Raw genomic sequence first — 12,354 nt, 5'->3', positions numbered from 1 at the left:
ACTACATCATCTCTACAACCAAATAGGCCACTTTCTGCTTCCATGGTTTCTCTTGCCATGACCAATACTTCCTGATCAAGGTTAGCACCTACTGATCTGTTGATTGCTTACCACTTAATACAATGAATGCTGGCTACAGTAATGTGATGAGAGGTAAGATTTGAATTGCTACCTTGCAATGTAATGTAAAATCCAGATTTACTGTCCAGTTTGGTCAAACTACATGTTATGCTTGAGATAAATCCTATCTTACTATGAATATCATAAAGCCAATACTGCATTTTAGCTTTTATAGCCAATTACTTCAAGTAGGAAAGCCTGTAATTGTTTTAATGTAACGTAAATGTAATCGATTTTTGGAAAGGATGGTTATAGGCCATAATTTATGAGCTTTAGAAGTAATTTTCATTTTTCTATGGCTTTATTTTTTGGGTGAATACTGCTAAAAATCAAACTACCATCGTATTTATTTTGGTAGTAGAGAATACTTTGTGCAGAGCTACAGACTATTGACAGTTAATTACAAATTGGAACCTATTTAAAGCTTAGAGATGGCATGTACAAATGAAAGTTAGGTAAAGTTGTATGCATGTTCCCCTGTTAACTCATCCTGAATTTATGGACTTTAAGATAATTGTATAAAGTGTTATCAAGCAAGCTGCAATACTATAATTATTTAGATTGTTTTACATATTTAAAAACTCAGCTGGCCCGATGCTTTAATAAGTTATTTGCAGTTGAGGGAAAGTGTGAGAAAGAGATTGCCTCTCTCAGGGTTGTGTTAGTATTTTAGTATACTATAGGTACTTTTGGAAATAAAACATACTTTAAATGAGAAAAATTGCAGCCTGTTATGAATGGCACCAAATAGTGCTGATTATTTTACCTTTGACAAAGTGGAAAATTTAAAGCTTGGTGTATCCTATTTTATTAATATAATAAAATTTTATAGTGTTGTTCTGGGCGTCGATATATGTTCTTTAGTGTTTATTAGCCCTAGGTTATAGTAAAACGTTTTGGTCTGATGCCTGACCATACTGCACAGAATGCAAATGTGAGAACTAAGACAAAAAACACGTAAATACATATTTGTTTTTCTGTCTCTCAAGTCTTTTTCCATATGACTTCTAGATATTTTGGTTGCTTATATGAGTATGATTGAACCCAGAGAACATCTTTTTTAATCATTTAACATAGGTTTATGGCTTCCCCAGACTTGTACTAATAATGAAGCTATGAGGGATATGACAAGAATGGTGATATTAAATTTCTCTAGACTAACAGTAAATTTTTCCGTTCTGATGTCAGGAATGTTGAGCATCTGGAATCTGCAAGCAGAGTGAATTGTTCACTGCGGGAACACTTTCATCAAATTCTGAGCCATTTATTCTCTTAGGAACCACTACTGTCTTGTACAGAATATTATATTTTTACAGAAGCAGTTTTCTGGAACTGGAAAAATGTCTTTCCTTCTTGTGCTTCTGTATTTTTTAAATTTTTTCCCATTTTAGGTATGTCATTGTTTTGAAATTTAGTGTCACATTTTAGCACTGAATTTATGTTTTTAGGTTTAAAAGCAATAAGTTATATTTGTTCAAATGCTGTGAGAAAGCAATAGGAAATAAGTTGTTCTAAACGAAATTCTCTTTATAGTTTGTATAGGTGGATCTATGCTCCGTACTTTGTCATCATTTTCCTTGTATTTTCAGAATATCTATGATATATAGTTAGATCAATAGACCTAGATACTCGTGCCTTGATTGTGGCATAGATGTATTTCTTGAAAAAGTGCTGTGGAGGTGGAGGGAAGGAAAGTGTGAAATTCTCTAGTTTCTCTAGTTTTGTTTCAAACATTTCTGAAATGAGGAATTGAGATTCTAATCGGCCCTAGGTCGTGCTGGGTATTTAAAATAAGCATCTGTTGGTGTAAGTTACATGTTTGTTTTATTTTTTAAAAAAATTCTGGTGTTTTTAAATTTTGTTTTGGACAACAGAAACTTCTATTTTATTTAGTAATTTTTTACTTTGAATTAGGCTTTCCTGAATCTTGATTTTCTTTTTTTGGTTCCTTGTGTTTGGAGACTGTGATCGCATGGCAGTAGGTATCATTGCCTAGAATATGGGCTGGATGGTTTGATTAGAAAGCCTCCTATTAGGTCTTATAGTGTCTTCGTGGCCTGTGACTAACATATGTTTGAAAGTCAGTTATTTACTTTAAGGGAGATATTTCTGCCTCCGTTTAACATTAGTTAGCCAATCTTGTACCTGTCTGTCTCAGCTGTTGTTGCTGAGACTAAACATGGAGCTGATAAAGCTGCATTTCTTTCTTCCACACACGATTTTGCTGCTCAAGTGTGCAGGATCACAGCTTGCCAAGTGCATAAATGGTTTTAGTGTCATATTGATCCTTTAATCTGAAGATTCATTCCTCTACGACTAAATCCCTTTGCTCTGTATTCTAGTTCTCCCCCAACCACCTCTCTACCACTGCTGCCCTACCCCCAACTCTTTTCCAGCGTCCGATTTTATTTAGCACACTGCCTCAGTTGAACCATAGCCACTTCTCCACCGGCCTCTTTTGGCCTCCTCCCTACTGATCTGAAGTTAGCTATCACTGCTACTTTCAACTGTTATCTACTCATCACTTTGATCAGGCTCCTCAGTAACTTTCAGTTGCATTACACATCGTTATTTTCATTTAGGCGTAAAGTCTCCATGAGGAGCTATGAATCATCAACCCAATATGTGTTAGTAAATCAGAGCTCACATACTTTGCCTAATTCTCTTTAGGCGTTCTGAACCACAAGCATTTGGGAAAGTTGGAGGTTTTATTTTTTGCCTTGCCTTTGATTGCTTTTGATGTAGTCCAGCTGGTGTATGCTTGCTTTATAGTTTTCCTGATGAAAAGACGGTTCTCTATTGTTTGACAAACATGACAACCCTGGTAATTTTCCCTTTTACAAAGCATGAGGACTTTATTCTCATCTTTTTAGGAAGAAAATATGTTTCCTGGCTTCTTTTTTCTTACTACTTCCTTTTCCCTTCCCCTGCCTCATCTTAGTAATTCAGAAGATAATTTCTATAATAAAGGTGGGTTTTGTGAAATGGTTCCTAGCAAATGGTAAAGCCTTTTTTTGTGACTTTTTTTGTTAAAAGTTCTTCCCTGATGCAGTTTTTCTTTTCTTTTCTTTTCTTTTCTTTTTTTTTTTTTTTTTGAGACAGAGTCTCACTCTGTCACCCTGGCTGGAGTGCAGTGCGATCTCGGCTCACTGCAACCTCTGCCTCCCGGGTTCAAGCGATTCTCGTGCCTCAGCCTCCTGAGTAGCTGGGATTACAGACACACCAGTATACCCAGCTAATATTTGTGTTTTTAGTAGAGATAGGGTTTCACCATGTTGCCCAGGCTGGTCTGAAGCTCCTGGGCTCAAGCAATCCACCTGCCTTGGCCTCCCAAAGTTCTGGGATTACAGGCATGAGCCACTGGGCCCAGACTAATGCAGTTTTTCTGACTTCTGAGTATGTTATATCCTTGTCTAAAGGATAGCCTTGTTGAGTTGCAAATTCTATCAGCTTTTTCCTATATAATTAATATAGCCTTTGAAATGGAAGATGAAAGTGTATTAAAAACTTTAAAGCACTGAAACTATAAACAGGAACCTGCAAGCATGAGTTCTCTACATTTTTTTTCTGAATATCTTAATTACATCCAGAAATTTTAGAAAAATTGCTGGGAGAATTAATGTTAAAAGGCTCAAAATCAAGACTTTGAGTATTAAAAATACTTCTAGATGAATTATATTGCTGACTCTTTTTGCCACCATCTCTGAATGTAACCAGGATTTTCCAAGTTTTCGTTCTGCCAAAAAAAAAAATGAGGATAACAATGCTTAATACTGACAACATTGACCCTATATCTAATGAACTGTTTTGCGCTGTCACTTCAAGAGTTAGGGACCCAGAGATTCAGACAGATCGAATAATTTGAATGCACATTTGTTGTCAGCAGGTCTGTTCTGAGTAATAATTGTTTCAATAAGCCCACATCTGTATGCCATACCTGGTCATCTCCAGTGTGTGTGTTTATTATGTCTAACACTGGTAGTCTGGAGGAAAGTGCAAATTATTTCTAATTACCTCAATAAAGGGATTAATATTATTTTTCTATATCACTTGAAACATTGTCTAAAATGACTCTGCAACTATTTCAGTGTGGTTAGTGTTAATGACAAATGATTGGTTCCCTGGAGTCTCAGTTTGGATTTTGATATAGAATGTGCACTGGTGTACAGTTTACATCAGCCAATATTGTCAGTATATTGTTAATAGATACATACTATTGATATCACCAAAATTATAGTTGTCTCTTGCAAATATATGTTGCATTATCTTTATATTGAAAGTTGTTTTTAAATTTTAATTTTTTGAGACAAGGTGTCACTGTGTCACCCAGCCTGGAGTGCAGTGGCACCACCTTGACTCACTGCAGCCTCAAATCCTGGGCTCAGGCAATCCTCCTTTTTTTTTTTAGAAACAGGGTCTTGCTATGTTGCTCAGGCTGGTCCCATACTCCTGGATTTAAGCAATCCTCCTGCCTCAGCCTCCCAAAGTGTTGGGTGTTGGGTTTACTGGGTGTGAGCCACTGTGCCTGGCCAAAGGTCAGTTGGGGGGGGGGGTGCGGCAGATGTGATCACATTTTTAAGTTCTCATCTCTCAGTTCACTCTACCCAATACTTGGGGTCTGTTGTTGCCTGTCTTTATTGCCTATTGTGAAAGCTTTCTTTTCCCCTTAATGCATCCAGCAGGATAAACTTACATTTTGTCATCTGCCTCCTTAATGCTTGGACAAACTTAATAAGTTTTAGCATTTAATTTGGAATTATTTTTATTTAAAAGATGCTTACATAAGTTGTTCAGCAAAGCAAGGCATCATTGTAAGCTTTACAAATAACTCATTTAACCCTTATAACAATTCTGTAAGGTTAGCATGACTATACCTGTTTTACACAATAAAAAATGGATACACAGAGATGTTTACCAATATGCCCAGTTGCAGAGTTGGGATTTGTAATTATGTCGCATGGCTCTAGAGTCTAAGCATGAGTCTAGAGTCTAAGCATGCTACCCCAGGGCCTTTGTAAGTGCGGTTCTCTTTCTGTTCCTCACTTCAGCACCTCCGAGTTAATGTCTGTGCTTCCCTCAGATCCCAGCATAATTGTCGCTTCCTCGAGAACGCTGTCCCTGAGTTGTTCACATCTCTCTCTCTTATACTTTTCCTGGTGCAACAACCTCCTCTTGTATAGGGCTTTTCAGAGTTGTCACTTTGCATTTATTTTCATGATTACCGATATCTGGCTGCTACCCTACACTGGGGAAAAAACTTGTGTTTGCTTTTATTTTTTTTTTCCTCCCTTCTTTGTAATCGCCCAATGGGTTCCCCTTGCCCACTGCCTAGACAGAACTGATTTATCAAGACAGGGGAATTGCAATGGAGAAAGAGTAATTCACACAGAGCTGGCTGTTCAGGAGACCGGAGTTTTATTATTATTCAAATCAATCTCCTGAGCATTGGGGAGCAGAGTTTTTAAAGATAATTTAAAGAAATTTGGGTAGGGGCTTGGGAAGTGAGAAGTGCTGATTGGTCAGGCTGGAGATGGAATAATAGGCGGTTGAAGTGAGGTTTTCTTGCTGTTTTCTGTTCCTGGGTGAGATGGCAGAACTGGTTGAGCCAGATTACCTGTCTGGGTGGTGTCAGCTGATCCATCGAGTGCGGGGTCTACAAAATATCTCAAGCACTGATCTTAGGTTTTTCAATAGTGATGTTATCCCCAGGAGCCACGTGGAGAGGTTCAGACTCTTGGAACCAGAGGCTGCATGACCCCTACACTGTGCTTTCTAATCTTGTAGCTAATTTGTTAGTACTGCAAGGTGGACTGGTCCCCAGGCAAGAAGGGGGTCTTTCTGGGAAAGGGCTATTATCAGTTTTGCTTCAGAGTCAAACCATGAACTGAATCCCTTCCCAAAGTTAGTTCAGCCTATGCCCAAGAACAAACAAGGACAGCTTAAAGGTTAGAAACAAGATGGAGTCAGTTAGGTCTGATTTCTTTCACTGTCATAATTTCCTCAGTTATAATTTTGCAAAGGCGGTTTCATCATCACGGCATCTCCAGCCCTTCATAGTGCCTGGCACATAGATAGTAAGCACTCGGTGTTTGTGGGGTAGGGATGAGAAAGGCTCAAGAGGAGTTTTGAAGTGTGGAGGGGACTTGGGAGCTTGCCAGCTTCCGAAACACGCCTCTTGAAATGTTGGCAAGTGTGTTAAGTTAAACCTGTTAATGAAACTTTGATGTAAGTATGTTACCATGCTTCTTTCATCTTTCAGGTAGTTTCAGGGATCCTGAAGAATGGGAACATGACAGCAGTAGCAGTCATCAGGAAATTAATTATCTGGTGAATTGGTGTAAAGTTTCCTGGATACAGTTGTAATTTCAGGGTACAGCAAATAACAATTCACTGTGGCTGGAATAGAATTTGAGGAGAAGTTGTAAACTATACTGCTGAAAACAAGGTTTACAGCAGATTATTACATAAAAATGCAATTTGGAAATTTATAAAACTGCTGTTTATCTTGTAAAAGCTCAAGCAGTGTAGAAATATATATGGCAAAAATGAAAGTAATTGTCTCCTGTTCCTTTTGGTTTTTCTTCCAGATTAAACATTGATAACAGTTAGATATGGATCCTACTATAGCAGGCTCTCGGCCACCTAGAGCTGTAATGAATGAGTGAATAAAGGTGAATTTCAGATCAAAGAGAATGCAAGCTTTCAATTTTCATATTGCCAACAATGTATACCAATTTATGACTTCCCTGGATCCTTCATTCCCTCTGGGAAACCCAGAGGCTCTGACCAACCTTCTCTCTCTCTCTCTCTCTTTTTTTTTTTTTTTTTTTTTGAGACAGAGTCTCACTCTGTCGCCCAGGTTGGAGTGCAATGGCATGATCTGGGCTCACTGCAGCCTCCACCTCCCAGGTTCAAGCAATTCTCCTGCCTCAGCCTCCTGAGTAGCTGGGGTTACAGGCATGTGCCACCACACCTGGCTAATTTTTTTGTATTTTTACAACAGGGTTTCACCATGTTGGCCAGGCTGGTCTTGAACTCCTGACCTCTTGATCTGCCCGCCTTGGCCTCACAAAGTGCTGGGATTGCAGGCATGAGCCACCACAGCCGGCCCAACCTTCTCTTTTAAATGCAAACACTTTCTTCCACGTCCTCACTCTCAGCATGAAACCCTGTTTCCTAGTTTACTGAAAATAGCGAAACAATCTTCAGGGAATTATCACATGTTCCCTCAACCACATTTGCCCCACATGGGGCATCTGCTGCCTGCCTTCCTCTGTGGGACCATAGAGGAGCTGCCCTCTTGGATTTAATCCACCTGCGCACTTGACCCTGTTCCTTCACAACTACTGAATGACAGCTCCAGCTAAAACTTCTTTACCCCACTTCCCATACAAGGATCAATTCTCTGTTGAACCAAGTCTTCAGAAGGCTATGGTGGGAGGATTGCTTGAGTTTAGGAGTTTGAGACCAGCCTGGGGCAACATCGAGACCCTGTCACTACAAAAAAAATTAAAAATTAGTCACATCTAGGGGAGCATGCCTATATTCTCAGCTACTCGGGAGGCTGAGGCAGGAGGATTACCTGAGCCCAGGAGGTCAAGGCTGCACTGAGCTCTGATCATGGCACTGCACTACAGCCTGAGTGGCAGAGCAGGACCCTATCTCTAGGAAAAAACCAAACCCAGCTCCTTCTAAGAGTTGTCTGTATTTGCTCTCTCCTCTGTCTTCCCATTTTTTAGTGCTCCTCATTCAGTCTTCTACATTGTCACTCTGCCAAAGGTAGTCAGTACCCTGCGCATTGCTAAATCCAACGCTTAGTTCTCATTCCTCATTGTACTTGCTTATCAGTGGCGTTTACACAGTGGATGGTTCATTCTTCCTTGACACTCTGTTTCTAGGACGTGAGATTACAGCACTCGGAGTGGTTGCTGGTCCCTCCTCTCTTCTGCATCACCTAACTTTGGAGACTTCAGGGCGCAGTCCCCTGCCTCCTCTTCTCTTCTGTGTCTACACTCATGCTCCTGGGGATCTCATTTTACCTCATGGCTTTAAGTACAAATCATGTGCCAGTGATTCCCAGGGATTAAGTTTTCAGTCCAGAGCAGTCTGGTGACGTGCTGACCCCATATTCAACTGCCCACTGCATCTCCACTGGTATCCAGTCGACATTCCAAATTCAGTATGTCTAAGGCTGAACTTCCCCATTATAGGTGATGGCAACTTCAAAAACTGTTGGAGTTATGTTTGATTTTTTTTCCCCCATGTCCCTCATTCAGTCAGACAGAAATTCATATTAAGTTCTTCCTTGAAAATCCACCTGAACTTGTGTAGTTCTCACAACTTCCCCTGGCTACTGCATGGGCCCAAGCCACCCTCACTTTCTGCCCTGGATTGCTGTGTTTGATCTTCCCATATAGTTGTCTGCCTCGGCCCTTGGCTTCCTGCGATCTGTTCTCAATTCAGCAGCCAGAGTGATGCATTCATTCACTCATTTATTTATTTTTTTTTTACGAGACAGGGTCTCATTCTGTTGCCCAGGCCAGAGAGCAGTGGTGCAATCATGGCTCACTACAGCCTAGATCTCCTGGGCTCACATGATCCTCCTGCCTCAGCCTCCCATAGTGCTGGGATTATAGGCGAGCCACTGCGCCTAGCTGAGTGATGCTTTTGTAATGTAAGTTAGATCTAATCACCCCTTTACACAAAACTCTGCAGTGGCTCTTTCACTCTAAAGTAAAAGTGAAGCTCCTTCCCGTGTTTGCCCTTCCAGGCCCTGTGTGATCTGGGCTCCCATATCCTTCCTTATATCCCCTCTTCTTCTTGCTCCCTCTGCTCCTGTCATATGGGACTCCTTGCCCGTCATCTTCCTCAGTTAAAAGTATTCTGATGTACTCTGGTGGTTTATATACTCTTAAAAGATAATGCAATCTTATTAATTCAAAATGATGACAGCTTGTAATTATCTTCTGATTAATGAATTATAACTTTGGGTGAATTGTTTACTCAACGTGAATACATTTCCTTATGAGTTAGGTCAGGTTGTCTACCTTCCCCAATCCTTGGTCAACTCACCTGGCTGTTAGTTATATATATCTTATATAAAGATAATATTCTGATAGAAAACATGACTTTAGTTTTACAGTAATTCTCTCTCTCTCTCTCTATATATATATAGCAAAAAATATACTGCAAGACAACTTGAAGTTGCTCAAAGCATCAGAGTATCTAAAAGTGTATGTAAAATACATACCATCTCAGTGTGTTGCCCAGGGCTACTAAAGCCCCAAGAACATACCCTGATTGTAAGTCGTGAGAGGGGAAAGCACATATACCTTTATCTGTAAGGACAATGATACCAGGTGCAGTGGTGTACTCCTGTAGTCCCAGCTACTAGGGAGGCTGAGGTGAGACGGTCCTTTGAGCCCAGGGGTTCAAGGTTGCAGTGAGCTGTGACCGTGCCACTGCACTCTAGCCTGGGTGACAGAGCGAGACCTCATCTAAAAAAAAAAGAAAAGACAGTGAGACAGTGACATATGTTTCTCCTGCAGTGTAGCATGGGTTCAGGAAGATGATCACGGCATATTATTTAGGTCCAATTAAATAACTCAGTGATCTCAAAGCATATAGTTTTTATCTTTAACAAAAAGTAAGTGGCACATGTACTTATCGTCTAGTATAGTGTGGATAGAGGGAAGCCAGCTACAGCACATTTAAATCCCATCAAATAAATAAGTCAGTGTAGTTAAATTAAGATTATGGTCTTACATATGAGATGGCTTAATGAACCGGCTCACAGAGTGAGGTATTTATATTGTACTGAAAGCATTCTCATTAGTATATTACTTTTTATAATTTCATACAGCCAGAATTTGCCATATAAAATTCCTCTGGAAAGGGAGAATAGGTTACAACATTTATTTTCCACAGAGCAGGCTTTGGTAACCTGTTTAAAAATCTCAAAACATCTTTATGTGTCTTTGCAATTAGTTCCTTTAATTTTAAGCACCTTTCTTAGCCCCTAAAATTTTTGCCCACTATGTACTTTCTATCGTTTTTCCATGTTTAGGGGTTTTATGTTATTTTAATGTTAGAAAACCACAATCTATCTTGACCTTCTCTTATAAGTTTCATACATTTATGAGAAAGTTGAAATTAAGAGAGTGCTCTTTTGATAGAAAAGAGCTGTGTTTGGGTTCTCCAAATAAACAAAACCAATAGGAGATATTATAATATACATCCCCACACACATATGTACACACATGGAGACAGGTATATATTAGGTTGGTGCAAAAGTAATTGCAGTTTTTGACATTGTAGTAAAAACTGTGATTACTTTTGTACCAACTGACTTATATAGGTGTGTGTGTTTATAGGAGATTTATTATGGGAATTCACTCACGTGATTATGGAGGTCGAGAAGTCCAGTGATCTGCCATCTGCAACCTGGAGAACCAGGAAAGCTGGTGGCATAACTCAATCTGAGTCTGAAGGCCTGAGAGCCAAGATTATGGGGTGGAAGGGAAAGGGCTGCAGTATAAGTAAGTATCAAAGCACAAAGGCCCAAGAACCAGGAAGCCTGATGTCTGAGGGCAGGAGAAGATGGGTGTCCCAGCTCAATAAGAGAGAGGGGGAATTTGCCCTTCCTCTGCCTTTTGGATCTATTTGGACTCTCAGTGAGATTGGCTGATGCTGCCCGTGTTGGTGAGAGCAGATCTTCTTTCTTGAGTCTACCAATTCAAAGGATAATCTCTTTCAGAAACATCCGTGCAGACATACCCAGAAATAATGTCTTACCACCTATCTGGACATCTCTTAGCTCAGTCGAATTAACACATAAAATTAACCATCTCAAGACTGTTTATTTGTCATTTGTTGAACTTAGAACTTTGGCCTAGTGCTCCACCTGAGCTGTTGGGGTCAGGCTTAGCATATTGTGAAGACAGGCAAACATTGTCAATACAAGCCTTTGATGTAATAGTATTTCCCTTTCAAATCTATATTAGAAAAACCTTTACTTTCACTAATCACTAAATATTTTTCATTGTATCTCCAATGCCAAACAACAGAAAGAACATCGAAAACAAAGCAGAAAGGCAATATTCCTCTCCCCCAGAAAGAGACACACACATAGTTTTTTTTTTTTTTTTGGAGATAGGATTTCATTCCGTCACTCAGGCTGGAGTGCAGTGGTGCAATCCTAGCTCACTGCAGCCTTGAACTCCTGGGCTCAAAGGATCCTCCCTCCTCAGCCTCCCAAGTAGCTGGTGCTATAGAGGCGCACACCACTATGCTCAGCTAACATAAAAATTTTTTTTGGTATTGATGGTTCTTTCTAAGTTGCCCAGGCTTGTCCCAGGCTCCTGGCCTCAAGCGATATTCCTGCCTTGGCCTCTGTGTTGGGTCGTTCTTTGCATTGCCCTAGAGGAATACTTGCGACTGGGCAATTTATAAAGAAAAGAAGTATAATTGGCTCACGGCTCTGCAGGCTGTACAGGAGCATGGAGCTGGCATCTGCTTCTGAGGAGGCCTCAGGAAGCTTACAATAATGGTGGAAGGTGAATGGGGAGCAGGTATATCACATGGTGAAAGTAGGGGCAAAGGAAGTGAGTGGGGGGAGGTGCCACACACTTTTAAACAAACAGATCTCACTACAACTCACTCACTGTCTTGAGGACAGCCCCAAGCCATGAGGGATCCACCCCCATGATCCAGTCACCTTCCACCAGGTCCCAATTTGGGATTACAATTCAACATGAGACTTAGAGGGGACACATACCTAAACTATATCAGCCTCATATGTACATACATAAATCTCTATATAGAAGATTGAGCCAGTTATCATTTTATTGCCTCTTAGCTCCAAATTCCTACTTCATTGTCTGCTCTATGAAGATAGAGCTAGGCCCTTTAAGTATTTCTCTTTTGCTGCTGGCCTGACGTTAAGTTTTGTCAGATGAGGGCACTGGATGGGACAATGCAAGAGGAGGCGGAGGCATCTCTTCCTTATTCTTGTGTTTTCTTATTTGCTTTTTCTTTCTCCTTTCATAGGATTTCTAACAGCACTTGTGGGAGTATCCAGTGGTACTTATCCTCTTTGAGTTTTAGTGACACGCCCATGGGCAGACTCCCAGTGAGTCTTGTGGGCATCCCAGAGGTCAACTTCCTAGCCTCACCCTGCCTATGTACTGGAGGGGGTGTTTGCTTGACAGTTCCTGTCACTGTTATATACACCCC

General features: G+C 40.4%; 1 protein-coding gene across 22 annotated transcripts in view; it reads left to right on the top strand.

Annotated features, from left to right (window-relative positions):
* Window positions 1-12,354, top strand: part of MPP7 (MAGUK p55 scaffold protein 7) — a 255,744-nt gene that overhangs the window by 85,370 nt on the left and 158,020 nt on the right. The window lies entirely within an intron of this gene.

Source organism: Pan troglodytes, chromosome 8 (genome assembly GCF_028858775.2).
Source record: "Pan troglodytes isolate AG18354 chromosome 8, NHGRI_mPanTro3-v2.0_pri, whole genome shotgun sequence".
In the NCBI taxonomy this organism is placed as follows: Eukaryota; Metazoa; Chordata; class Mammalia; order Primates; family Hominidae; genus Pan; species Pan troglodytes.
This window is presented reverse-complemented; position numbering and strand designations above follow the sequence as displayed.